The sequence below is a fragment of the Chinchilla lanigera genome, unplaced genomic scaffold (genome assembly GCF_000276665.1).
Source record: "Chinchilla lanigera isolate Chin_1 unplaced genomic scaffold, ChiLan1.0 scaffold00004, whole genome shotgun sequence".
Classification (NCBI taxonomy): Eukaryota; Metazoa; Chordata; class Mammalia; order Rodentia; family Chinchillidae; genus Chinchilla; species Chinchilla lanigera.
In genome coordinates, this window is record NW_004955405.1 from 33,273,538 (window position 1) to 33,300,254 (window position 26,717).

The 26,717-nt window shown below is 39.3% G+C and overlaps 1 long non-coding RNA gene across 1 annotated transcript in view; it reads left to right on the forward strand.

Moving 5' to 3' along the window:
• The window catches only part of LOC102013141, a 67,353-nt gene extending 41,333 nt beyond the window's left edge, over nucleotides 1-26,020 (forward strand). Inside the window, exons 2-3 of the long non-coding RNA XR_001235744.1 lie at nucleotides 24,355-24,544; nucleotides 25,879-26,020. This is a non-coding gene — a long non-coding RNA (uncharacterized LOC102013141). The remainder of the gene's footprint in view (nucleotides 1-24,354; nucleotides 24,545-25,878) is intronic.
• The last annotated feature ends 697 nt before the right edge of the window (nucleotides 26,021-26,717 follow it).

The following is a 26,717-nucleotide window of genomic DNA, read 5'->3' on the forward strand; positions in this document are numbered from 1 at the left end:
ACCTTGGTTTGTTTTAACACTTTAAAGACATCATTCCACTGTTTTCTCATTTTCATGATCTCTTGTAAGAAGTCAGTTTATAACCCTACTGTTGTCGCCCACCCTGCTTACTTTTGTTGTTTTTAAGTTTTGCTCAGTTTACCATGATGTGGCTAAATGTAGTTTTGTTTTGATTTTGTAATGACTTTGTGTAGAACCCTCAGAATTCTGGAAACTTTCGGTTACTGTCTTCATGAGTTTTGGGAAATTTTCAGTCATTATTTCTTCAAATACTGCTTTTTCTTTTTCTACTTTGTCTCTCCTTCTACAACGTTAATTAAATGCACCTTAAAATTTTGGTGGTGTTGTTCCACATATATTTATATTCTCATCTGTACTGACTATTTTTTCTTCTTTTCCAATCCTTAGGTGGTTTTAGTCACTTGCCTTTTAGTTTATTAGTTTTGTCTTGTCTCCTGCAGTGTTATGTCCATCTAGCTAGTTTTTAGTTCAGCATCTGTATTTTCAATTCTAGAGTTTTCATTTGATTCTGTTTTGGACATTTCAACTCTGTGGAATTTTTCTATCTTTGTATCTGTTTGAATCCTTCCCATTTATTTTCTTGAACTTATAACTCATATGTATTTCAAAGTTTTTTTCCTGCTAACTTCAATATCTGCATCAACTGGGGAATGATTTCTACTTCTAGAAGTTGTATATATTATGTTTCTTTTCCTGTCTAGTGTCTTTCTTTACTACGTATTAGATACTCTATGTAGGCAAGTTAAAAGGGTCCTGGTAATGTTATTGTGCTCTACTCAGAGTCTACGCTGTATTCTGTCAGATATAGAGTTGGGTCTGTTTCCTAGTTCCAGTGAAAGCTAGGCTTCAGTTTGGGAGATCTCAGTCTACTTTGGCTTCACTTTCACGCCCAAGGCCTAACTTTTAGGAGACCTTGAGGAGTTCTCTGGATCCCTTACCTGACAGATCCTGAACTCTTGTCCTCTTCTTGACCAGTGAGATCCCAAAAATCTCTGCTCTGCTTTTCACTTTATCTGCTTAATTTTTGAGCCACCTGACCTAGCTTCAGAATTTGGCACATACTTTAAAGGGAGAACCAACTGTATCACCAGGCTTAGTTCTCTATGCCTCCCTTGTTACCAGTGTCTTGGCTCCCTAAGTCTAGAATTTTGTGTCTTGCTGCCTAATAGGTAACAAAAGCTCTGCTATGCTGTGTCCCTAGCAATGAATGGCCTTCTGCCTACACAACTCAGATTGTGTGTTCTTGTTCTGAACCCAGAAACATCAAAACAGTTGTACAATATCAATATGCCTTTTTCTAATTTTTCCTCTTTCCAAAATAGTCTGCATGTGTGTGTGTGAGAAATCCTGTTGGTGAAAATGTTGATCTATCATCATACTAGATTTCTTTTTTGGGCAATAACTATTTGCTTCAGCACCTAACATGTATCAGGTGCTGTTTGAGGCATGACAAGAGCGAAGCAAGAGAGCTGTGAAATGCTTGTAGTAGATTGTGTTTCAGCAGGAATGTGGTCTACTAGGAAGGTTGAATTTTGTTTCTACTTGAAACAGTTACGTTGAGGTCCCAACCCTAGTACATCAGGATGTGATCTTACTAGGGTTGCTTCTAAGCCAGTATGTCTGCTGTTTTCCTAAGAGCATGGCTATGTGAAGACACAGAGGTGCCAGGAGAATGTGTGTGCCTCCAGAAGCTAGGAAGAGGTAAAGAAAATTCTCTCCTACAGTTTTCAGGGACCCTGCTGTCACCTCAGTTTTAATGACTGCCTCCAAAATTGTGAGACAATACACTTATGTTGTTTAAAGCTACACAGTCTGCGAGACTTTGTTGATGGCCGCAGTTGGTGACTGATGTTGGTCCCTTACTTTTAGAAGTCAGAGAATCTGTTCTGAGAAGACAGAAGAAAATGACTAGGAGCTCCTGTGGGTGGTAGAGAATAGAGGGGCTTGGAGGAAGAGACAGAAAGTTAAAAGAAAGTGGTTTGTAAAATGCATTATGGTTTCACTACTGCTTGTGGCATTCTAAATCTTTGCTACATATTTCTTAGAAACATAACACAGTTGGTTTGATGAGATTTTTGAAGCAAATGGCAATAGGCTTGAGTACAATTTGCAAGTAATTGTAGGATCAAACCAAATGAACACACATGGATGTCAGAGGGCCGAGGACCCCTTGAACCTCTAAGGACCTGACAGCCACAGAAATCTTAAGGGGAAAGATGAAATGAGAAGGAGGAGTTCTTAGAAATTTCACCTGGAACCTAAAGGTCATGGCTTATACATTTTTTATGTGTTCATTTATTCAGTTTGTAGCATTTAGCTCCGTATCAGCTAGATTTTTGAGTCATGATGTAGGAGATTGCTTTCTTTTTCAGTTATCTTCTTGAGCACAGTGCCACTGAATTTGTCAGGACCGGATTGGTTAGGCTGCAATAAGAAAGTCATCCTGATAGCTCAGAAGGTTAACACAGGTTTGTTTCTTGTTCACACAGCATGTCTAATGCGGTTACTGATGGGAGTGCTGGGCTCCATGGGGTCACTTAAGTATGCAGATGGTGGAGGCCCCACTACCTGGGTTATCAACATTCACCATGTTGATGGGAAACATGGAAAATCGTTCCTAAACTCTGTGCTTGCCTACAACTGACCACCATTACTTTTGCTTATAACCCCCTGTGCAGAACTAGTCCCAAGACAAACTAAGCTGCTAAAGAATGGGGAATGTAAAGAAATAGAGTATTTTGTTGAGCATTATTGCTTCTGCCCTTCTATCTTGGTCTATAGTGTAGTTACTATAGCCATCTTTATTTTATGGATAGAGACCTTGGAGGCACCTAGAAGTTAAGCAATTTTCCCGGGTCTCCCAGTTTGTGAGCCTCTAAGATAGGACCTGAATGCAGACATCTGGATTCACAAGGCTCTGTTCCACTGTGCGGAGAGGAAAGAGTGGTCAGTTTGCTTTGAATCTTGGCCTTCCTAGAATGTCTCTCCCTGTTCCCATACAGTGGGGATTTCTTCACACGTCTGCTTCCTAAAGTGAGATACCCAGAACTATTATGCAGAATGTGTATCACATTGTTTTGGAAAATGAACAAGAGAAATTATTTTCCTCAAAACCTTTTTCAATGACCTAAAGCTGATGTCTTGCTGGCCTGAACCCTCTTTGCATTTGGACTGTGTTACAATAAGGAAGAATTAAAGCGATATTGACATTTCCATAATTCTACAATCCTACAAGCTCCATTGGGCTCTCAAACTTCCACACACGTGTGCATGCACATACTCACACAGTCACATACATGCACACACCACACATGGGGACACACGTGTCTTGTTATATGCAATGGGCATGTTCTCAACCTTATGTGTAATGCAGGACAATTGCGGCTTTTAACATTACTCTAAGCAGACTGTAACTCATATATATAACCAGCACCTATATAGGAATTCTGATGCTATGATTCATGCATTTAGTGCTTCACTTTCTGTAAGGACGCATACAGTGTTGAGCACATACCTTGTACTATTGTGTGAACAAGATACACAGTCTCTCTGACTATGGCATGATTGCAGGACCAATAAATACACAAAGAAGCGTATAATTATCCATTGTAACCTTCCTTGGTTGATTTCACTAACTTAATTACAAATTTCTTGAAGGCATTAGGCATGTCCTATACTTGTTGGGTCCTCCTACCATGCTTGGTTGAACTCTCAGTAACTCTTGGTTGATTATTAATTATCTGACCATCTGGACAGGAGGAGAAATTCTAGGTTTAAGGACTTGTTGGCAGAAGGAATTCTCTAAGGCAGGTAGAGAGTCCTAGTTGCTTCCAACTTTTTCTGTCTTCTACTTAGGCAGGTGCTTAAATTTTTGAGGCCGGTTTATGATATGGCCAGAGGTTAATTTATTCTACTAGAGAACCTATGTTCACCCATGAAATTTAAAGTATTAAACTGAAGTCAGATGTGTTATTTTCTATAATCTACTCAAGGTTAGAGGGTAAGTCATACAGTTTCTCATTTAGGTGATAGTATGGCCCTAGAATAATTCTGGCTCTATCTCCGACACCCCTAAGCTGCAACTTGTCTAAAATGAGCTACAAGGCTCTCTTATCCAAGTTCAGCTCTTCCTTACTTTCTGACCCCCAAACAGGGCAAGTTTCATTTTACATTGCAAGGTTACATGGCTTGTGTCATCATACTCAGGACTTGGTTAGAGGAACTTTTATTGGGCTGCAGTCTCTCAAACTGCCTGGAATTCTTTTGTCTTATTACTTAATGAGGTGAAGGATTACACTGATCCTAAAGTGACCACAGGACCACAAACTCAGCAACCTGCTGAGAACAACCTGAAGTCTCTGCAGAAGGAGCTGTGCCTTTTGGCTGAGAGAATGGGTCATGGTAAATGAGAACAAGAGGAAGACGGCAGGAAGACAATAAGGTGATGATGACCTTGACCAATCTCTAACACCAGCTAGCTAAGGACAGTTTAAGAGCCTTTTCCGTGAGCAAGGATTTCCCTTTCATTATGCTGCTAAGACAGAGGAATTTTCCCTTATGTTCAGACAGACCACTAAGGACATTTTCAGTCCCTTTGTTTTTTAAATTAGAGATGCACCCAGGTAAGAGGAAGCAGTTGCCTCCCAGGATGTGCTAAACACTGCTGCCAGCTGTTTTCCCAATGTAAATGGAGACCAGAAGGTGACCCAGTTGCAGATTTTTATGTTATTCCCATTGTCAAGAGTACGAATGGAAATCTATGATTCTTTGTTAGTATTGTTTGTTTCATACAGGCAAGCGTCAATCCACAGATGTTTCTAAAATAATCTGAACTACTTGGAGAAAAATATTATTTTTTAACCTATTATGTTAGTTCCCTATTACAGCTGTGACAAATTACTGTAAATTTAGTGTCTCAAAACAATAGAAATACATTATCCAATAGTCTGGATTTTGGAAGTTCAAATTGGGTCTCACCCAGCTAAAATCGAGGTGCGGGGAGGGTGCATTTCTTTATGCAAGTTCTAGGGGAGAATTTGTTTCTCAGCTTTCTCTAGCATCTAACAAATGCCTGTCTTCCTTGGCAGATGCCTTTTTCTTTCATCTTCAAAGCCAATAACCTTGGCACGTCTTTCTCCTACTGCTATCTCTCTCCTTTTGCTCTTTTAAAATACCCTTCTGATTACATGGGCCCAGCTGGATAAATGAAGGCAATTTCCCCCTCGTTAACATTAGCCTTAAAACCAAGGATAAACTAAGTCAATTTTTCTAATTAATTTTAACATTAAAGTTGATCAAAAACCTTAATTTTAGCTGTGACCTTAATCCTCCTTTACCAAATAATTTAAACTATTCATAGTTTCCAGAGATTAGGGTTGTGTGCATGTGCTATGGACTGAATGTTTGTATTCCCCTAAAGTGTTTACCTCAAAGCTGTAACCCAAAGGTGATGGTATTAGAGATTGGAGCCTTTGGGTGGTGATTAATGCATGAGGGTAGAAGCCTCATGGATGGGACTAATGCTCTTATAAAAGTGGTTTCAGAAAGCTGTCTAGCCACCCTTCTGCCAAGTGAGGGCACAATGAGAAGATGGTCACTGAGGTGTCTGTGGCAGGCTTGGCACTCAAGTAGATCCCAAACCTGTCTGTGCCTTGGTCTGGGACTCCCGTGCCTCCAGAACTATCAAAAATCAAGTACTGTGTAAACAACCCAGTCTGTGATCATTGTTATAGCAACCTGATCTAGGAAAACATCTTGGAGGAACCATTATTCCCCTTAACCTAGGAATTAGGAGGTCTTTCCAAGTCTTTTAAAATTTGATTGTGTTAATTCCAGGGACTGCATACTGTCAGCCACTTTTTATCTGTAGACTATTTTAAAAGGGACTCTTTGAAGTTAAATGTCTACAGAGTCTTCCTTGGTCTCAATTCAGTACCTTGCCACAATATTCTCGATTTTGCCACTTAAAGCAATTAGATACAGACATTGATTATCAACCAACTATTTCATGAGATGAGAAATTGCTGGTGAATTACTTATCGATTATGTACGTCTCTGACATAATTGCCTTGGCTGTATTGATGGTCTTGGTACCGACTTTAAGACAGGGTCAGACCCAAGCTTGTTTTTGATATGATCTACTCCCCTAAGTCTATCTCTTAGAGTTTCTCGTCTGCTCCCAGACTCAGGCACTGGGAAGTTTGGCATCATGTTTCACATTTCAAAGTGTCTATTCCCAGGATCTTGGCTCCTGGGATACACCATTTCTCTGACTGTTGCAATAAATTCTTCTCTCCTCTCCAGTAGCATTCTTTTTCTCCCAGCTACCCTGTCCTGCACACTCTGCCAGGATTTTTCTAAAACACAAGTTTCACACATCATTCATTCTTATTCAGCACTCCCTAGCTGTGTGCTCTTGCAAATTAGTGACCCTATCTGTGAGAGGTGGACAAAACAGAACTAACACACAGCATCTATCTCTAAGGTTGTTGTGAGGATGAAATAAAATTCAGTACATGGAAGGTGCTCAACTAGGCAGATATTGAGCATTCAAGAAATGTGTCTAGAAAACATGATGGTTATCATTAGTGTGTACTACTGATGTGTTAACTGGTAGGATGCCATCCCTGCTCCGGTCCATCGTGTAGACAGACTGACCTCTTCCCCGCTGACTTCTTCTTCATCTTGGTTCTACTTGTTGCCCCCCTGCAACCCTTACATCCAAGGAATCCTCTGTGCGATTGGCTTGGGGGGTGGGAAGCCTCCCTTTATCTCACCCAGCTGTATTGCCTGTGTACCCTCTGGGCCTGAGCTTCTGAGACCTGAAAGGCCAAGCTTTGAACTTCAAAAATATGGTTCTCTTCTTTTTCTGTTCTGGTGACCCTTCCTGAGTTTGAAGTGCCACTGTTTGGCTTGAGTAGGAAAAAGGGCAGAGTATAAAGAAAATATGAGGAATCCCAATCCACCCTAACAGAGGGAGAGGGAGGGGGAGGCTTGTTACATTTTTAAAATATTATCTGGTTTAAGAAATATTTTGGAAAATAACTATTTACTGAGCTCTTCGCATGTACCAGGCGCCTGTGCTGCCTCATCTCATCTCTGGCTCCTCCTCTTCCGGGGTCCTCTGCCTCTGACGTCGGATTTAATCCTGATCCTGGATTTGCATCTGCTATTTCCCTTGTCTGATTGCCATCTAATTATCCAAATCTTCCTCATTCTTTGTTTCCCATCTCTAGCACTTTCTCTGACAACTCTCAAAGTTATGGTTCCTCCTTTGGTCAGGCACTGTGAAAGATAAGACTGAAGGGAAGTAAACCAAGGAAACAATACCAGTGTAAGACCTAGTACAGAAAATTCAGTACTGCTAAATTCTTGGGTGAAACTGTAGTTGCGGCAAAAGTACTCCAAAGGCAAAATCAAATAACCAATTATAATTGTGAATCAACACAGGGATAGAAGCGACCAACCCTTTTCATTCTATGAGTTTTATAAACCTCTTCAGTTTACTATCTATAAACTAGCTTAGGAGCTTCCCACTTTCAGAAAAGCTTTTATGTACAAAACAGGACTTGAGAAACATTTTCGGCCATACCTAAAACTTTCCATAAAACTTTTTCTAACAAAGCTTATTTGTTAAATAGGTTTAAAATAGATTTGACACTCACAATTGTTTTGTTTACAAAGAATTTTGAGACAGATAGCTATTCCATGAAATTGAGGCAAACCTGTAATTATTTGATCAAGTAGCTTGGAGAGCTATGACTTACTTCAACTCCCTAACAAAGTTAATTCATTCCCAGAGGTAGCTGAATTTAAGTTTTGGTAGAAAGTATTAACAAAGCATGTCCAAAAGATAATCAATTGTGTATAGTCATCAGTTTGATTGCCCTTGGAAAAGTCTCAGTGCCATCTTTACTCCTTTATGGCTTTATTTATGACGAATGAGTCATTACAAAAATAATTATGATACAACAGGGAGAAGAAACCTTGGAATATAGATTGTCTCTATTTTGAGAACAAGGGGCCTATAATGAGATTCTCCAATCATGGATGAGTTTTAGGAGATTTTCACTCACTGGGGACTATAAGCTGAGCTTCATGTACGCATGTGTGTATGTGGGGAGAGGACACATAGCTCTGATCATAAGAGAGATCAGAGATGACCCCCGCTTCCCCAAGTCATTGCTTATTTTCCTGTGGGTGAGCTTCAGGATGTTCCCTGAACCTCCTTGATTTTTGTGGCAATCTTGTTTCCAAATATTCCTGGGACAAAGCTAACAACAAGGCACCCAAACTCTTGACCCTCTTTATTTATCCTCCTTTACTCTCCTCTCTTCAAACTATTAACATCTGCCTATTCGCATTTAGAGAACCTGACTCTCTACAGGCAAACCTTGGTACTCAGCTGTTTTGAAACTGGTCAAATTTGTTACTTGACCTATTTTTATCCCCAAATTTTGCCCTGGTACTCATCTTTTCTTTGGTACTTGACATGCAAACTAGAATTTCGTGTCCATTGCCCGAGGATCTGCTACCCTTATCAGCCCAAATGATTTGATACTTGTCATTTTGAATGTTCGTTGTGCCTCCCAAAACTGAATCATGATGAGTATCATGGTGCCACTGTACTGACTTTCATTAAATGCATTTTCCTTAGTATTTTGCCTTTTAAGCTTTTCTCAGCCCATATTTATAGGACCAATTTGGATTTTGTGTCTTATAAGCATCAAGGGAGATCGCCACACATCATCTTCACAGTTGTCTATTTGTTAAGTCTCACAAATTGTCCCCGTCAGAGTGTTCGCTGTCATTTCATTTTTGGCAGACCCTTGTGCTATTCCTTCCCTCGTATTTGTATTGTTTTCATTGCAACTTTGCATTGTTTTCATTGACTTGCTTTTTCTTTGCATTATTTTTCCCTTTTTCCATTAAAAGTTGAATTACATAGCCAAGAGTATGACTGGTATATTTTTGGGGAACATTACCTTACAGTTTTATCATAAAACAGAAAAAACTACCCTCCAAAAAAGACCTAGAAAGAGCAGAGAAGTATTTTGTACAATAATTAAAGAAGGGAAAACATCTTGTTAGGTCATGTCACAAGAATGCTAGTTAACTACTGAGGTAATTGAGCCCATTTAAATGGGATTTGATGTTGTTTTACATAAATGCCTGTCAGGGTTGGGTTCATCCAACTTTTTCCCATTGAAATTGACTATAATAACATTCTGGGAAATAGCTATACTAATAGATTTCTTTTTAGGGACAAATCACTCTCTAAATGATGGTGTAAGACTATTTAGTTCATATTCACTTTAGAAAGACTTTTTTTCCAATGTTGTCTGATCCTTAACCATAAAATCCACATGCTCTAGTTTCAGGGAAAATTTGGTGTGTATGGTGAACCCCTTCTTCCTTGTGACAAACAGAGGATTTCTTTTTGTGGTTGTTAATTCTGTCTGTAAAATCTTCCTCTCTGTACATGGGGACCCGAGGGAAAAAACCAGATCAGTAATTGTCTTAAGGAACTTTAGATAATTTTCACTTTTCTGTAAAATGCCTCTGTGTTCATGACTGTCAACTAAAAGTGTCAAAAACATGCATGTAAATCTATCGAACACATGTAAATCTATCTTCGTGTAAATCTATCGCGAGGGTGCACACATCTGTGTTTGCATGCACATATGTGGATGTGATGATGTAGAAGAATCAAGAAGAAGCAGAGAGATTGCTACTGGCCTCAAGGTGCTGCAGGAAGATTTTGATAGATGCTGTTTACTGTCGTCAAGAATCTGACTCAATCTTTCCAGATAAAGGTCATTAATGACATCCAACAAATCACTTTTATGTTGTGGCTGTTGTGAAAGTCAAGTGGAAATTGTTTTTGAAAATCAATCAGAGCAAGGCTCACCCTAAGTCTGGTTGAAAGTTTTCCCAAACTTATCAGTTTAGGGGCTAAAAAACCATGACCAAGTGTGAAAGAAATAATGAAAGCAAAAGGATCTGGCTGCAGTAAACACCATGGGAATGAGGACAGGGGAGGGAAATGTTTTTCAGGGCTCGGCAGTCTCTCCAAGAGCCAGAACAGTGTGGCCCCCTTCAGTTCCATCTCAACAATGTGAACACTTAGCACAGGCTACTGCCAGCCCTGCTGGCCCAGCCTGCCAGCCAGAGACTGCTAGCTCAAGCAGAAAGACCCAAGGGAATTGGAGGCCGTGATTAGGAAATTGAAGACTGGCTGAAAACTTGAGATTTCCTGTACTTAGCTGGGGGGGAGAGGGGGGCTCCTGAGAGATTTGATTCAAATGCACACAGCGAGGCCAACTTCTTTGTCTCTCCAGCCCCACTTTGGACTGGAGTGGTAGGGTGCATTCCAGGGCCCTTATTGCATTTGCCTCTGAAGCTTATAAGCATTCAAAAGTAAAATTCCATTGATCTGAAAGGTCAGGAGGGGCTGGAGAGAGGCATTATAAGTTTAATTCCCAGCTTTTGGTGACTTCCTGCTACATTACATCTGTAACTCGGTACCTCATACAAAAAATGGAAAAAAATGAATGCAAGAAACAAGAAAGAAAAAAAAAAACAGAGAAAATAGAAATTCCTTAGAATCAGTAGTAATGAAAAAGTAAGCATGCTATATACTGCCAAAAGAAGTTAGTAGTAGCAGTGAGTAAAGGTAAATATTTTAAGCTAAGTTCTGTAGAACATATTCTTACATACAGGATGCAAAAGCAAGGCAAGAAATTGTGTCAAGTAGTACATTATTGTCAACAAATGTTTTCTAATAAATTGGAAGAGGGAACTGGAGTTTGACCACTGCTTTTGGATCTCTACCATGAAACCTACATAATGAAAAGGAGGAAAACCTCAAAGTTCACAACGAAGAAAAGATTAGGGTTACATTGGGTCTATCAATAAAAATTGGGCTATGTGGAGAATGCCAAGAATTAGTTCATTCGGACTCTGGTTGGTTGCTGACAGTGATGTGGCCAGAGGTGAGTGAAGTGTGCTAAATGTGGCTTCCCTATCCCTGGGAATCCCAGTGACAATAAAATGCCCTCCTCTTCACCTTTGCAAACTCCCTCAAAGTTAGCCCTTTGATTAATTCTGCCAATTTAGTATACTGCCAGAGTCATTTTGACTTCGTGACATTTTAAATCCATCTCCTGTGTTTTCCTGCTCCTCTGGCCTAACGTTAGCATAGCCATATTACTTTGATCTGCAGTTGCCCTGAGCTCTGGAGCTTCAGTGCCCTAGAGACACCCCTAATGTGGCATATCTGATTTTCCTAACACAGACGAAGGCAGAACTGAAGTGTGTCTGTAATGGAAAACATTTTACATAGTAAATATGAATGGCCTCATGTGCTCCCAGGTCACACTTCATATTTAGCATCAATTTCAGATGCCAGCCTCCCTTTCTTTTTCTTCTCTTGGTACTTTCACATCAGGATTCCTTCCAATCATTTCTAGCTAAATCGGTTTCCACATTGACAATGGTGCAGTACTGTTTACATACAAATAGACTATTTATAGCAGGGGTACACATTATCAAAATATTAGTCAAAGATGAAAAGCCAAGGGAAAAACTGTGTGTTATTCATAATTATATATCAGTATTTAATCTTCCTGTCTTAGTTGCCCCATACCTCATCTGACCCATATTAGGTGTTAGGAGGGTATTTTTCCAATTGAGCAATTTTATTTAAGTGTGGAAATACCAGTGGCCAAAATTAAAGACAACACCTGCTTCCAGAATCACTTTTCTTTTTTTTTAATTTTTATTTTTTTATTTTTATTTTTTTTTATTTTAAAGAATAAAAGAAGGATAACATAATAATAGGGGGGACTTAGCAAATTACAGACAAAATGGTAGGAAATTATCAATGGTTATCGTTTTATGTATTATTATCTACAAAATAGTTTCTCAGGAAAACACATAGACAAATAATAGTGAGTTAGAGACAAAAGAGGTAGGAGATTATCAAGAGTTGTTGTGCTATACTTTGGTATCTTCAAAGTGGCTTCTAAAGAAAATAAATAGAGCTATACATGAGTGACCTATTGAAAAATCATTAACTATTCTCAATGGTTGTTGTAGGAAACACATAATAATAAATTTACATTATGAAATAGGATAGGAACATTACAAACTTAACACAGTTATGGATAGATTAGTAGGAAAATATCAATGGCTGCTGTAATATGTGGTGGTATCTTCAAAGTGGTTTCTCAGGAAGACAGAGATATACAAGAAGGATCTAATAAGTAGTTACAGCCTAAGGGTTGTCAAAAATAGCATATTACCTCCTCACCAGTGACTCCTTTCACTGAGGTATGATGGCTGGAAGGAAGGCCAGGATTGAAAAGAAGGACCGAGAGACTTGTACCTGTGACTAGCAGCAGGCTGTTTTCTTGTTCCTCCATAGTCATGATTACCCAGGACTCCTCGATGGAGATGACGGTCTGGCCAGAGGGAGAAGGCAGACCATGCCCCAAGCCCTCTCATTCCTGTTGGACTAACTGGTAGCATGGGTCTGAGCTCTGGGGCCTCCACCTCAGAGGGCAGACCGATCTCCAGTGGCCTCCTTTGCATCCAGGGCATGGCCCATGGGGCCTCTTAGGGCAGTTCCTCTTGAGGTGGCCTGGCTTTTAACAGTGGTAGCAGATGAATGCAGTTGTCAAGTTCTTCTTGGAGCCCTGGGAATCAGAACTGGGATCTGTTTCTCTTAGTGGTGCAGCAAAAGCAGCTGCTTTTTCTCAGTCTCTTTGTTTTCTCTCCTTGGCCTCCTCCTCATCATAGCTATAGAATACTGAGGAGGCAATTCTTACTAACATCTCAAGTGAGCTATCTGGGGTGAAAGCCATTCTTTGCAGCTTTTTCTCTCCAGCTTCCCATTGCTTTGAGACCCCACAACCAGTTAGTGTCCTCTCCCTAACTGTCAGCACAGGCAGAAGGAATCCTGCTGCAGATTTCTCCAGAGCTTCACCACAGCCTGTACTGTCAGGGGAAGAATGGTTTCCAATGAGTCTCTGCAGGTATTGTGCAAGGTCCTCCTGGTTTACAGCTTCCGAGCGGCTCTCGTGACCCCAGTCCACTGGACCTCTGACTCCGTGGGCTTAGTCTGCATTCTCATGTTCTCTGAGTCCTTGTTCAGCAGCTGCTCCTCTGCTGGCTCTGGACCTTTCTGGTTCCCAATGGCAGGAGCAAGAGTGGCCCATTGTATGGCATATATTCCCAGGGGTTGTTCAAAGTTTCAATGATTCACACACATCCGTGGGTGGTCAACTGCAGTCGGTGCGTGGTGGGCCAATTGTGTCACTGTTTGTCATGATAGATCCCAATTGAGCAGCGGCGGCGGCCGGCCTAAGGGCCGGCACGCAATAGCGTTCGCCACCGCATGGCTCCCCATGCGCTGGGGGCCCACCCTCCGGGAGCCAGCAGGCAGGAAGCTAGGCAGCCAGAAGGCTGGCGCTCCCCACCTGCAGCTCCCTGTGCGCCGGAAGCCCTCCTTCTGGGAAACCACGAGGCTGGGAGTGAGTCGCTGGTCCAAAAACTGGCGCTCCCCGCCTGAGGCTCCCCGTGTGCTGGGGGCCCACCCTCCGGGAGCCCAGAATCACTTTTCAAAATTAAAATATATTTTAGGGGCAAAAATATTTACAATCTGTGATAATAAGCACCTATATTAGAGGAAATTATGCTCTCCAGTTTGGGGACAATCATTCATCTTGTGCTTCCTGTAAGTAATTATAGGCAATGGCACTCATCAGTAGCATTGGAAATACGCTATGCTTCCCTCCCCTAACCTTCCTTTTCATGTTTAACAAGACTTTAGCCTTCCAACTTCTTAGCCAAAGACCTTGGAGCCACCCTTTCACCCCCACATTGAATGAATAAGTGTATTTTCTGATCTCTACTTTCAAAATATGAAGACTATAATCTACTCTTACCACCTCCAGGGATACTATGCAGTTCAGATTGCTACCCTCTCATCTGGATAATCAGAGTGGCTTAGTAACTGGGTCCCTATTGCTCTTTACTTAGCATAGCAGTGGAGTGATTCTTTAAGGAAGTCACAGCATGAAACTCCTCTACTCAAAAACATTTACAATTCCCCATCTGTATTAGTCAGCCTTTCTGTTGCTGGCATAAACACTATAAGGAGGGAGGTTCATTTGGGCTCACAGTTGCATGGAGTTCAGTCCATGGTTGTCTCTTTCAAAGGCAGAAGCAGCATTTTGAAAGGACGTAGTGGAGAGAAGCTGCTCAATCCTGGCAGCTAGGAAGCAGAGATCCAAGGAAAAGCAAGAGGGACAGATACTTCCTCTAAAGGTACTCTCCAGAGACCCACCCTCTCCAACTGGGTCTCACCTACCAAGAGCATATTTAACCGTGAACTCATCAGTGGATAAATCCACAGATGAGTAGAATACCTCTGTGATCCAATCACCTTCTGAAAGCCCTATGGCCAGAAACACTTGAGACTCTTGGAGGACATTTTAGATCTAAACCATAGCACATCTCACTCGGAGTATAAACTTCTTTTATGGTCTCAGGCTTCATTTGCTTCATTTGGGACTTCATCGTGGACTTGCATTCCCTCCCTCTTCTTACCACCCCTTTGCTCCTTCTACTGTGGCCATATTTGTCCTTGTTGCTCCATAAACATACTCTCTCACTCTGCACTTGACCTTCCTTCTTCCCTGATGCTCTTCCTTGCAAATATTCACAACTGGCTCTCATTTCCTGCAGGTGTAGACTCAAATGTTACCTTCTCCATAAATCTTCTGATCACTGGATTTAAAATGGTTTTCTCCTGACACTCCTATCTCTGCTAGATGTGTTTCTGCACACTGCATTACTTTTGACCATGCAATATACTTAAACTGAAGTTATCCATATGCTCATTGTAGGTTCTCCTTACTACACAGTGAGCTCTCTAAAAGCTTAGGGCTGTGTTTCATCTTCATTCTCTGCTGTATACCTAAAATTTAACAGAGAATTGTCTCACTAAAAGCATCTACTGAATGAATGAATGAATGAGTGAATGAATACTTTTTCTCTACTTGGACTAAGCTGGAATGTTTATTTGATTAATTAACCTTTTAGCAAACCATGTACACTCTTTCTTTTTAGTATTTTAGCATTAATGAGATAACCGTGTGGTATGGCCTTTGACTTTATGACAATAAGAAAATACAAAGAGTCATAAGATGTAAAAATGGACTATGCTTGCTATTCTTTCTCAGCACAAGAATAGCTTAATAATATGACTGAATATATATTTAAAAGAACTCTGCCACAGTAGTACTCCTGAATAGATGAAGTTCTCACTGTAATTTGTTTCATGGGAATCAGATCTACTGATCTAGAACTGCATGTTTCTTTACCAAATTGCTTTTTAAAATTTGCTGATACTCCATTCTCTGTCCAAGAGCATGTACACAGATTCTCCACATGGGAAAAATCTAGAGGGATAGTCATGTTGCCCGAGTATTGGATACAAAATGATGTAAGAGGCCAGGAAAGTGGTTGACAATATGGTTATGATAACACTCCTATAAATGGAGTAAACTAGTTATGATTGATCTTTTATCTCATCTAAGGTACATTTGGCTCTGAAAATTATTACAGTGTGCAACCCCTAGAAGACACTAGTTAATTCATCATATTGGAGTCATTACAAAAGGGACAGGTGAAAGTCTTTCCTGAACATTCTTTGGCATTATTGACTTTAAAAAGTTATAATAACATTTCTCGTGAGCAATAGTGACCAAAGAAGTTTCATGACAGAGCCGGGTGCTCCTGAAAGCCTGGCAAAGTGCTTACTGTGTTCTAAAGTCTGTTAAAGAGCCTAATTAATGGTGTCCTATTTCAGTATTAATGAGACAACCCTTTGGTATGGTCCTTGGCTTTATGACAATAGAAAATATAAAGAAATGTGAGATGTAAAAAATAAAAATGGACAATGGTTTCTTTTGTTATGCAGCCCAAGAAACTTAGAAATCACTTGAGTTTTCTAGCTGAACATGTCTTAGAATTTATTACTTGTATAAATTGATCTCTTTTGAACTTTGGTGTCATAAAAATCCTTATATATTTATACTTCTGTGCACACTAGAATATACTCAGAGATGATAAATCTAGAAAAATGTTTTATTTTGCATAGAAATATTAGGTGATCTACAATCAATTGAGTCATAGGTATTTTATCTTATTTAAATTGTAAAATTATGGATTAGGGAGACAGTACTTATACAGTATTTTTTGAAATGCATTTTAATTTCCTTTAAAAAATAAAAATTCATAGAATTTATACAATGGCAGGCTGGCATTTTCCCTTTACATAAACTAATGCTAAATTTGTATTTTTTAGAATGCTAGGAGGCAAAAATGTCTATGATAAAATGAATTCATTAAAAATAAATATTAGTATTAAAAGAATGATTTTTAAATTTGTTCTCTGAAATCGTCACCAGATAATATTAATTAAGTTTACAACTGCCTTTAACACTTAGAGCAGCTCAGGGTACAATGGACATTACCGATCTGGTCTCCTTCACCTGAGTAATTAAATTTATATCACAAAATGTGTGATCGCAATTGATGACTGCACAGAGAAGACCAACAAGCAATAAGCATTGTGAACTCTGAGAGTCTCAAATCCTCAGAATCTGAGCATGAGAGGGAGGAATGCTTGAGAGTACATCTCAAAACATGCTGCCATTTCAAGCCCGTTGCAATGTGTTTTCTTCAGTCTACTCATATTTCCTTATCATGCTTTTAATAAACATTGACACGTAGAGTTAGTGCCTTTGCAGGGGTGAATTTTGCTCTTTGCCAAGGGAAAATAAATGTAAGAGTTTGCTATTTAGCTAAAAACAAATGGAAGCCAAACAGCTGAGGTTGTAATGCTATTTTTGCTGCTTGCTAGTTATATTACTTTGCCTGAGTACATGAATTTTCTGCTGCCACAGTTATCTTCTATAAAATGGGGATAATAATTGAAGATGCTGGTGGGCATGGTGGCACACACCTGCAATTCCAGCATGCAAGAGGCCGAGGCAGGAGGATCAGTTGGGCTACATAGTGAGTTCATGGCCATCCTAAACTACATAGCAAGATCCTGTCTCAAAATAAAATTAAAGATGCCTTAAATATTATCTATGAAAATAAAGTATAAAAACATTTACAACATGGAGATAACATTGTTTAAAACATGTGAATATGTGAATAATGAATGGGCTTTAAACTCAAACATATCAGATGATGAACCTTTGTTCTATCAGCAATATACTAAGTTATACAGTCTTTATCAGCATCAGTTTTTTCATTGGGAAAAATGGGGAAATAGTTTTTGTTTCCTAGGATTTTTTGCAACATCAAAGAAATGACATTTCCACTATTAAAGTAAAAATTATACATTAAATACAGAGATTTCTCACTTAATGACCTATTTTTTAAAAGACTGTTCAGGCTTATAATTGAGGTGTTCTGTTTGGACTCATGACCCATCTCTTTTTGGTAGTTTTGCACACCTTGTTTATAGAGCCCTGATCTCTCTCTTCTAGTACAGTAGCCTTGTCTACAAAGTACTGTAATTTTTGCTGATTGTACTGTATTGTACAGTACTGTAGTTTTATGTTCTGCTATACATTACAGTATTGCATGTAATGTAAGAGTTATGTAAATAAAAAGCAAAGTTATCAAGTTGGAGTTTCCTTTGAGAGTTTCTTTGCTCTGAATATTGTAATATACATACTATGTACAATTCTTTATTTAGCAAGCAATTGATTTAATGACCTAGTCATAGGACTAGAATTAGGTAGTGAAATGAGGAGTGTCTGCATATATATTTGTAAAAAGTGGGAAAATAGGTCATAGTCCATAGCCCATTACTAGGAGTATAAATTGATGTAACCATTTTGATGGCCAGTCTGGCAATATACATTATCCTTTTAAGTACACAGATCTATGACCAGCAATTTTATTTTTATGACTATCTTATTCATAGAAATATACATGTAAGAATATTTATTCTAACATTGTAATACTGGGGATGGCTAAGAATAACATATTTTTCAATGGAGAATGAATTAAATAAATGATACTAAATTTATACAATAAATTTATATGTACTCATTAAAAGAATGAGACAGGTATATAAATCCAGGAAGATATGCAAGGTCTACCATATTAAATAGCTAATTTTTTTTTTTTTTTTTTTTTTTTTTTTTTTGGTTTTTGGTTTTTCTCCGGTACCGGGAACCGAACTCACGACCTTGCACTTGCCAGGCAGGCGCTTTTGCCGCTGAGCTAAATCCCCAGCCCCCTTAAATAGCTAATTGAAGACTAACACATGATAGGAATCACACAGGCACATAATGCATACATGGATGCCCATGTACACACACATTTGTGGCCCCACAACTACAGGTTTATAATATTTAAAAAGGATTGCATCTGTCCTGAACATAGGCAGCCTTTTTTCTTGTCATCCTCTAAACAATGTAGGAAATAATATAGTATAACCACAACTTGCATCGTATTAGGTATGAGTAATCTTGACATCATGATGTGCATAGATTACAAAATATGCAAACACTATGCCATTTTATATAAGGAACTTGAGCATTCAAGGACTTTGCTGTCCTTAGAGGTCCTGGGCCCAATTTCCTGCAGACACAGAGGGATAGCTTTATCCATACCCCTGCATAGTAAGTATTTATAAATTTATCAAGTGTGTCCCATCTTCTATGTAATGGTTTGATATTATACTTCAAGAACATGGTCCATCAATAGATACAGCTCTCCTATTTTTCCCAATAATCCAAGAACTTCTCCCGTGTCCACCAGTCCTTACGAACTGTTGCGGAACTCCAGAGTTTATGCAGTTCAAAAAAGTGTCAGTCCAGCTCCTAGCACCAGGAGGCGCCATCGCAGCAGAGCCTCCGCTCGCTCGCTCTTCCTTGCTTGCAGTCTATTTTGCACTGCCTCGTCCTGGCACCACTGCGAAGTGACATCTCTCCACGGCGACCGGGAGGTCTCGCTCCTCAAATCCCGGGAGGCTGTGAGGGCCCATGTTTGTGCTGTGGAGTTAGCTCTTGTAATTTGCACAGGTACGCTGGGCCATTATTCTCCAAGTCACAAATGTAGCTTTAGCCGTACTCCCTGCAGGAGCCCGTTTTGGAAGCCTTTGGGCCTTAGTGAAGAGCGGAAGTCCCTTTTCCGTCCAGATGCACCTCCCAGCAGCCCAACCAGATTCGCTCACTTCGGGGACAGACTGAACCCTGGATCCTCTCTTCCCCAGAGACACGGGACAGAGAACTCTTTTTGATACTGGTGCACCTCCTAAATCTGCATACCAGGCTAAGAGCGGTTTTTGCCAAAGCACCCAGGCCTAAGTTGTGCCCCTTACACTGCCATCCCAGAACACTCTGTCTGCACACTTATGAGCAATTGCTTTCTCTTTACAAAAGAAAGAAAGTGTTTCCTTCTGGGGGATTTTCTGGGTGTTTCTTTCCAGACCAACTCTGGCAGCTTAGGGAAAATGCGTACTGCTTTCTTTCTCACTAACCATCTCATTTATCAGGATATTTACATTTCCTATACACAAGCAAAGTTTTATTCATTCGCTGTACGCAAATTCCAGGAAATCCAGCTAGAAATTATTAATATTATTTCTCTGTGAGGAGGAACAATGGTGATCAAGAGGAAGATATTTTTATCTCATACTTTACTGTTTTTTATGGATCTTTTAAATGTTTTACTGTTTAATAAAAGTAAAACAAGAGTTAGGAACATGATAATTTTTAGAAATGAGAACAGACAGAGAACAATGATTCTTTAATCTTTGTCATGCACTGTTATTAAGACACTGCTTAGAACCGCCCAAAACGTAGTTTATTTAACACATTGGTGTTTATTAATGAATGTATATATCTTCAGAATTAATTTATTTATAATGAAAGCCTTGATAGTTGCACTTATGAATTCAATGGGCAAAGTTGGGCTGTAAAAGACAGTGTACTACATAAATATTTCAAGTTGCGGTACTAATAGGAATACAGTTCGTGGAGGTTTTCTGTGCAACTCTTTTGGTCTTTTCCAAGTATAGCAATTAAATCCTCTGTAAACAATACCCCTGCGTAGGATATTAACTAGAGGAAAGGCTCCATAAGTTGGAACTCTTTCAGTTGTAAGGGATAAAAATTTGAGTTAAATTGGTTTAAGCACATAAAGAATTTTTTGGCTCTTATAACAGAAAAGTCAAGAAACAGAAGTTCAGAATTGGCTTGGTCCAGCAATGTCAAATAGACCTAATATTTTTCCAAATGAATTCTCTGGCCTAGTAAGCCTGCAGTAACAACAATGTACAACTCCAGACACGTACTTACCCAGGTTCAAGTTCATCAGAAAAAAGCTGAGCTTCTTCCTCAACCTTGCTACTTTAATTGGTCACACGCCAATTCCTGAACCAAACTGCTGTAGCCAAAAATGGGATCAAGCGACTGGCATGACCATGCTTGGGCCAATGGTAGAGTCAACTCCACCATCAGTTCACGAGGAGAAGGGTTGGTCCCTTGGGGGAATAGCAGGAAATGTGTAACAGAAGAAAAGACACTGATGTAAAAAGAAAAGGTTCTCATTGTACAAGCAAAGGAGTTTAACCAAAAGAGGGTGGGCTGTCTAGACTCTCAGATGAATGGTCTTTTGCAGGGTGTATGAGAAGCAGCATAAAAGGAAGAAGCTTGGGACACCCTGAGACTGTAAGATGATGATGATGGTTATACTCACTGTTCTCTTATGCACTGGTTGCTCATTAGATTCACTTCAATCTCAGTGGCTTTTTTGGAGTCCAAATCTGCGAGAAAGCACTTATAATTTTTTTATTTTTAGAATTCTTTTTGTTTCTAACTTCTTTATTTTTTAATGTAAGCATTTGATTTTTTTTTCTTCTGCTCAATCTTCTATGTTTGTAAAACCTTGGGAGAAAAATCTTGGAAATGCCATAAAATATGGAAAAATCATTCAAACATATTACCTAAAGATTTTCATTGTTGGCATCTTGGTTTATTTCATTTCTTCTCTTGTTTTATTTTGCATTGGCTATCACAGGAATAGCTCTGAAGGGTTAATGAAATGGTGGCAGTTTAGAGCTAGGAGCTTGGTATCTAGATGAAAGGATTCAGATTCAAAATGCTTTGAGGGCATTTAATATATGAAAACAAACCTTGAAAGACAACCGCATTTTCTCTTGTTGTGTTCTGGCCTGAAGGCAAGACATTATTCTTTCTCATGATCGGAAAGGTTATTTCAGTGATATTGGCTTAAATCAAAGAGTCAGGTCAATCTGTCATATGTCTCTGGGTTTTCCAATCAACAGGATTTACTATATTACTAATCACAGTTTTATGTCATTTTACCCACTGTAGCGGGCCCAAATAGGGAGCCTAGGAGAATATACAGAGTGTCATACATTTTTAATACACTCAGTATCAGGTCTTCCACAGAGATCTTCTCCATTGATATTGATCTAGTCTGATATATTAAATCATTTTTAGGAAAAGTAAAGCAAGGCAGACTGTTGCTTTTACTTTCCTGTGTTGTCTTTCCTCCCTTGCATTGGAGACCATATTTAATGACAAATTGCCTAAGAATGGACCTCTCAGTATATGGCCTTAGTCTCTTGTGACCCAAGTTCCATGTACTTATGAAGGCCATGGGTCCCTTTATTTGCAGAACAAGATCCATCTTCTCAGGCCAGGCATGGTGTACTCCCAACATTCAGGAAGTTGAGACAAGAAGATCACTGTAAGTTCAAGACCAGCCTGGGCCATATAGTGAGTTTGTGGCCAGCCTGAACTACATAGTGAGATCCTGTCTCAAAAACAAGTCAAGACTTTAAAGTCTGGATCACTACTTTAAGTACTGACTGACCACTTAAATAGATGCTATAAATCATGAATATTCACATTCAGCTGCAGCAAAGTTCCCTGGATGCTTTTGGTACCCTCAGTATTTCCACTTTATTCTTTTTATATTTTTTATTTTTTTATTTTAAAAAATAAAAGAAGGAAAACATAGTAACAGACAGACATCCATTTACAAAATAACATAAGAACAATACAAACAAAGCAGAGTTACAGAGAAAGTTGTAGGAAATTAATCCTGGTTGTTGTATTACTTATTGATATCTTCAGAGTTTTCCACTTTATTCTTGCCCCTTGGTCTTTATGGCCACCTGCTTGAATGCTTTTCCTTTCCTGTTTGTTTTTCAGAATTTCAGCAATTTCCTCCTAATATTCAGAATGTTAAGTTGGAAGGGCCCAAGAGAGCACCGAATCCTAGAAGTTTTAAGCTATTAACATTCATTTTCTTTCTTCTTCAAACTTCTCAGTATATGGCTTCCCCATCACGCCCTTGGCCAGTCTGTGAAGTTCAAAGTCACCTTACACAGTTGCTGTAAGGTGCTCTTGCTTGAGCCTGCATGATGACATTATCAGAAGAAATTTAGCACAAGAAACACCTCTATTTCAAGCAGCTGGCCGGGCCAGTGATCATATCATCCTCCATTCTCTCTCCCCTTTTCACCCAAACCCCAAACCAATTTCTGTTCATTGGAAATCCCAAATGCCTTATGCACCCAGGATGGAGAAGCCAAGAAAACCACAGAAACCACTGCAAAAACACCCGCGGGTGTTTTCTTCCCGATTTCTTTGTTATACGAGAAAAAATAACCCCAGGTTTAACCATCCATCATTCAGACTTCCTCTGAGTTGTGGCTGAAAGCAGTCCTAACTGACATAGTGCCCTTCAAGTTTTCTAACTTGTACAATAACCTCTGCTTATACACCACGCTTCTTCTAATTTATTATTTAACTATCAATCTCCTCAGCTATTATGGTAACTTTAGTACGTATTTATCTTGGTCACCACTGTACCTCCCAAACCCAGCAGAGGGCCAGGAACCTCACAAATGATGAACACATATTTATTGAACAGGTGTGTGACTTCTCCTAAGCCCTACCTTCACAGTAGCCCCAAGTCCTCAGCATAATAAAGTCAAATTAAGTGAAGCAAAGCGTGAGTTGACTCAGAACTTTTGGTATATGTGGTGTTACTGTTCCAGGGAGTGACAGAAGCATTTATAAACTCTCTTTTATTCAGGCTTTATGTTGTAACTCAGGTGTCACTTTCTCAGGTACCCCAGACTTCTCATTTCTTTAGGTTTGGGAATATAAATGCAAAACAAGTGGTCTAGATAAGTGTAGTGGGATAAATTAAGCATGACGATGCCTGCCTATAATCACAGCACTTTGGGAGTCTGAGGCAGGAAGGTCACAAGTTCAAGGCTATCCTTGACAACTTAGCAAGTCAGTGAGATCCTGTCTGTAATAAGTACATACATACAAATACATACATATATATATACACACACACACACACACACACACACACACATATATATATATATATATATATATATATATATATATATGCCAAAAAAAAAAAAAGCCTGGGGATATAGCTCAGTGCAAAGTCCTAGGGTTCAACTCTTGGTATTGCAAACAAACAACAAACAAACAAAAAATACTTTAAGTTGTATTCTTTCAACAACGACACTGTAGTCACACTAAAAAGTATTAATGGAACTATTAATCAGTTGCACAAATGTCTCCTGATCTTAATCAGTTACACAAATGTCTCCTGAGACAAGCTACATCCTTGATGATCCTTCATTTCTTTCTCATTTACAGAAGTTACATGGGTACAATGACAATGGTCTCTATTGTAAGCAAGCATGAGTGGCCTAAGCTCTGCGCTGGCCATAACACTTGGCTTCAGTATCAGGGCCACAATGTAAAGGGTGATTATGGAAGTTGGTGTTGAAGCCTCTTATTCAGGGTTTTGTCCACTACTCAATATCAGCTGGAAGCATAGGTCCAATTTTACCAGATCTAATGTTTCAGAGAAGGTGAAAATCTAGATGCTTATGGGAAATCTCTTCATTTTAAAGTTTGTGTCAAGTAAAATTTACAAACAGTATACAGCTGTGTCCAACAGAGTGGCATTTTAAATCTGACCTAGACTCATGAACTTGCAATTTCCATCCCCAGGAATCCAACTCTACCAGCTGATCCTTGTTAACACTGCCCAACAGATTGGATGGATAGGCACATGGATGTACAAAGCACTGGTCTTTCTTCTGGTTTCTTTTGCCTGAAATCTATCATTCAGATAGGGGCCAAAGTGACTTTTATAAAATGCAAATTGGATCATGGGATTCCTACTATAGCACCTGCTTGTGATTTTTCCTTTATTTCCTTCCAGTTAAAGTACAGGTCGAGCATTCTTAAACTGGAAATCTGAAATCTTAGATGTTCCAAAATCCAAAGCTTTTGAGAACCAATGTGATGCCGCAGATGGAAAATTGTACATCTACCTTCATGTTATGTGTCACAGTGAAAGCACGGGCACTTTCAAAGTGCTGTACAAAAGTACTTTCAGAAGCATATGGAACGTAAGTTAATTTTCTGTTTTAATTTGGGTCTCCTCCCCGGTATATCTCATTATATATGTGAACACATTTCAAAATCTGATATCTGAAACACTTCTGGTCTCAAGAATTTCAGTTAAGGGATATTCAACTCGTGCAAACCTACTGGCATGGCATTGCCTCACTCTATCCTCTACACGTCCCTTGCTCCCGGCACATAGCTCATTCCCACTCCTTTAGAGAGTGGAGTCTGTCCTCATTTTGTTTGTGCAGTTCCCTTGGGATAGAATGCCTTCCTGTTCATCCCTGCAGTGTTGAATCATGCTTATCCTACAAATTCCACATTGGATGTAAGCTCCACTATGAAACCTTTGCAGATGTGTGGAACAATTAATGGCTCCCTCTTCTGATGGCTCTTTTAGACCACCAATATAGCACGGGCTCTGGTCTCATGCAGATATATTTTTAACCATCTGTTTCTTAAGCTACATTATGAGACAAAGGTAGGAACTGGGCTTTCTTCTCTCCTTGGGTAATCTGTTGTATCATACTGCTTTTTTAACTTAATTTTTCATGGGTCTGCGAATGCTTCAATTAAGTTGGAAACTCTAGAGATTATATGACTCATAAGATGTCATATTCTGCTGTACTTAAAGTATATGTTTCAATGATCACATCAATATCAGTACCCTTTGGAAAAGGGTGAAGATATTATATAAGACCAACAATGTGCTCTATGTTCTTTTAACTAAACTGACCCGAAAGACCATTAAATTAAGCTTATTATCCCGGATTGAGGAAAAGTTTGGTAGGATTTTAAAAGAATAAAACCAGAATTTTGGGTTCAGTCAGCAAAGTTTCTTATATTTAAATACAAGAAGCAGCAGTTCCTTTTTTAAATCAGCCCATCCCTGTTAAAAAGACTTGTTTTATGAGTGTCTAAAAGTTTGTTGGCCTTCATGCTTAAGCAGATAAAGTTTTGTCTTTGTTTGTACTATTCATTTATGGAACAGTGAATATGTTGTGCTATCTTCTACTCACATCTAGAACAAAGGCAAATATCATTGGAATGTGATTGCTGCATCGATTATTATTAAACACTGGAGAATTTTATGACTATCTGTGAGACGCCTGTTGAACTGTCCCGTGATAGACTATACAGTGGATGCATTCTTAAAGTGGTTTGTGATGTCTAGGATTTAGGATTGCAGGCTTGCAAGAAACAGAAAGTGCTATCCATGTTTTATTAGCTTATCAGGATCAAAGAGTTTGATTTTCATAATTCTGGAAAATTCTGGCTGTAGATTATTTACATGTATTTTTTCCTGGTTTTATGAGAAAATTACTTGACTTTCTAGGTAAAATGAATATCTCATTGCTTCCTTTATTTGAGCACCACAAGGAGAAAGGCGTCTCCAGCCACAACTGTGTCCACCTGAGTCCTGGCTTTCTTCCTTTCTGTTTTGTACTCCGTGGGATAAACAATACCAGCAAGGTGGATTTCTGTACTCTTTTAACAGGCACAGTTGCATTCCAGGCTATCACTGAGTTTCAATTCAAGGCAAGTGGAAGGTAAAATTCAGAGTATTAATGAGAACTATATTTTTTCTTCCTTGGTGGCTATTAAAATGATAGATGTCAATGCAGTGGGCTAGGGGCAACCCATTCAAGACCTTGAATGTTATCAGGCAGTGTTAAATCTCACGCATGCACATGCCATTATACATGAGCTCAGTGTAGCCAAGCTGAGGCTGTGGCCGCTCCCCTGTCCTGTCTGTCACTGGGCTGTCAAATCCCAAGCAAACAAAGCAGATTCTCTTATTATTGATTCAGAGATGGACAGCAAGAAAAAACTGGGGCCTTATTTTGGTGGATGCAATTTTTGATTTGGGTTCAAGCTGGGTTGAAGGGCAGGAATCAGGTGGCAAAGCAAATTATCCCATGCTGAATGCCAGCCTAAAAGGTGAGGTGCAGAGGCAAAGCCTTGTTTACCCAAATGGTCTTGATCTCTAAATCTTACATTTCTGCCAACTGTTCCTATGTTCACTGACAGTTTTAAGGGCTGCTGTCCTATTAGGCAGTGGTCAGATCTGGTGTTTGAAATTAGAGTGTGAGGGGAAAAAAAAAAGCAAACAGTATGAGAGGCAGAGTGAGTAGAGAGAAAAGAACCCAGGTGGCCCGTTAATATGGCGTTCAT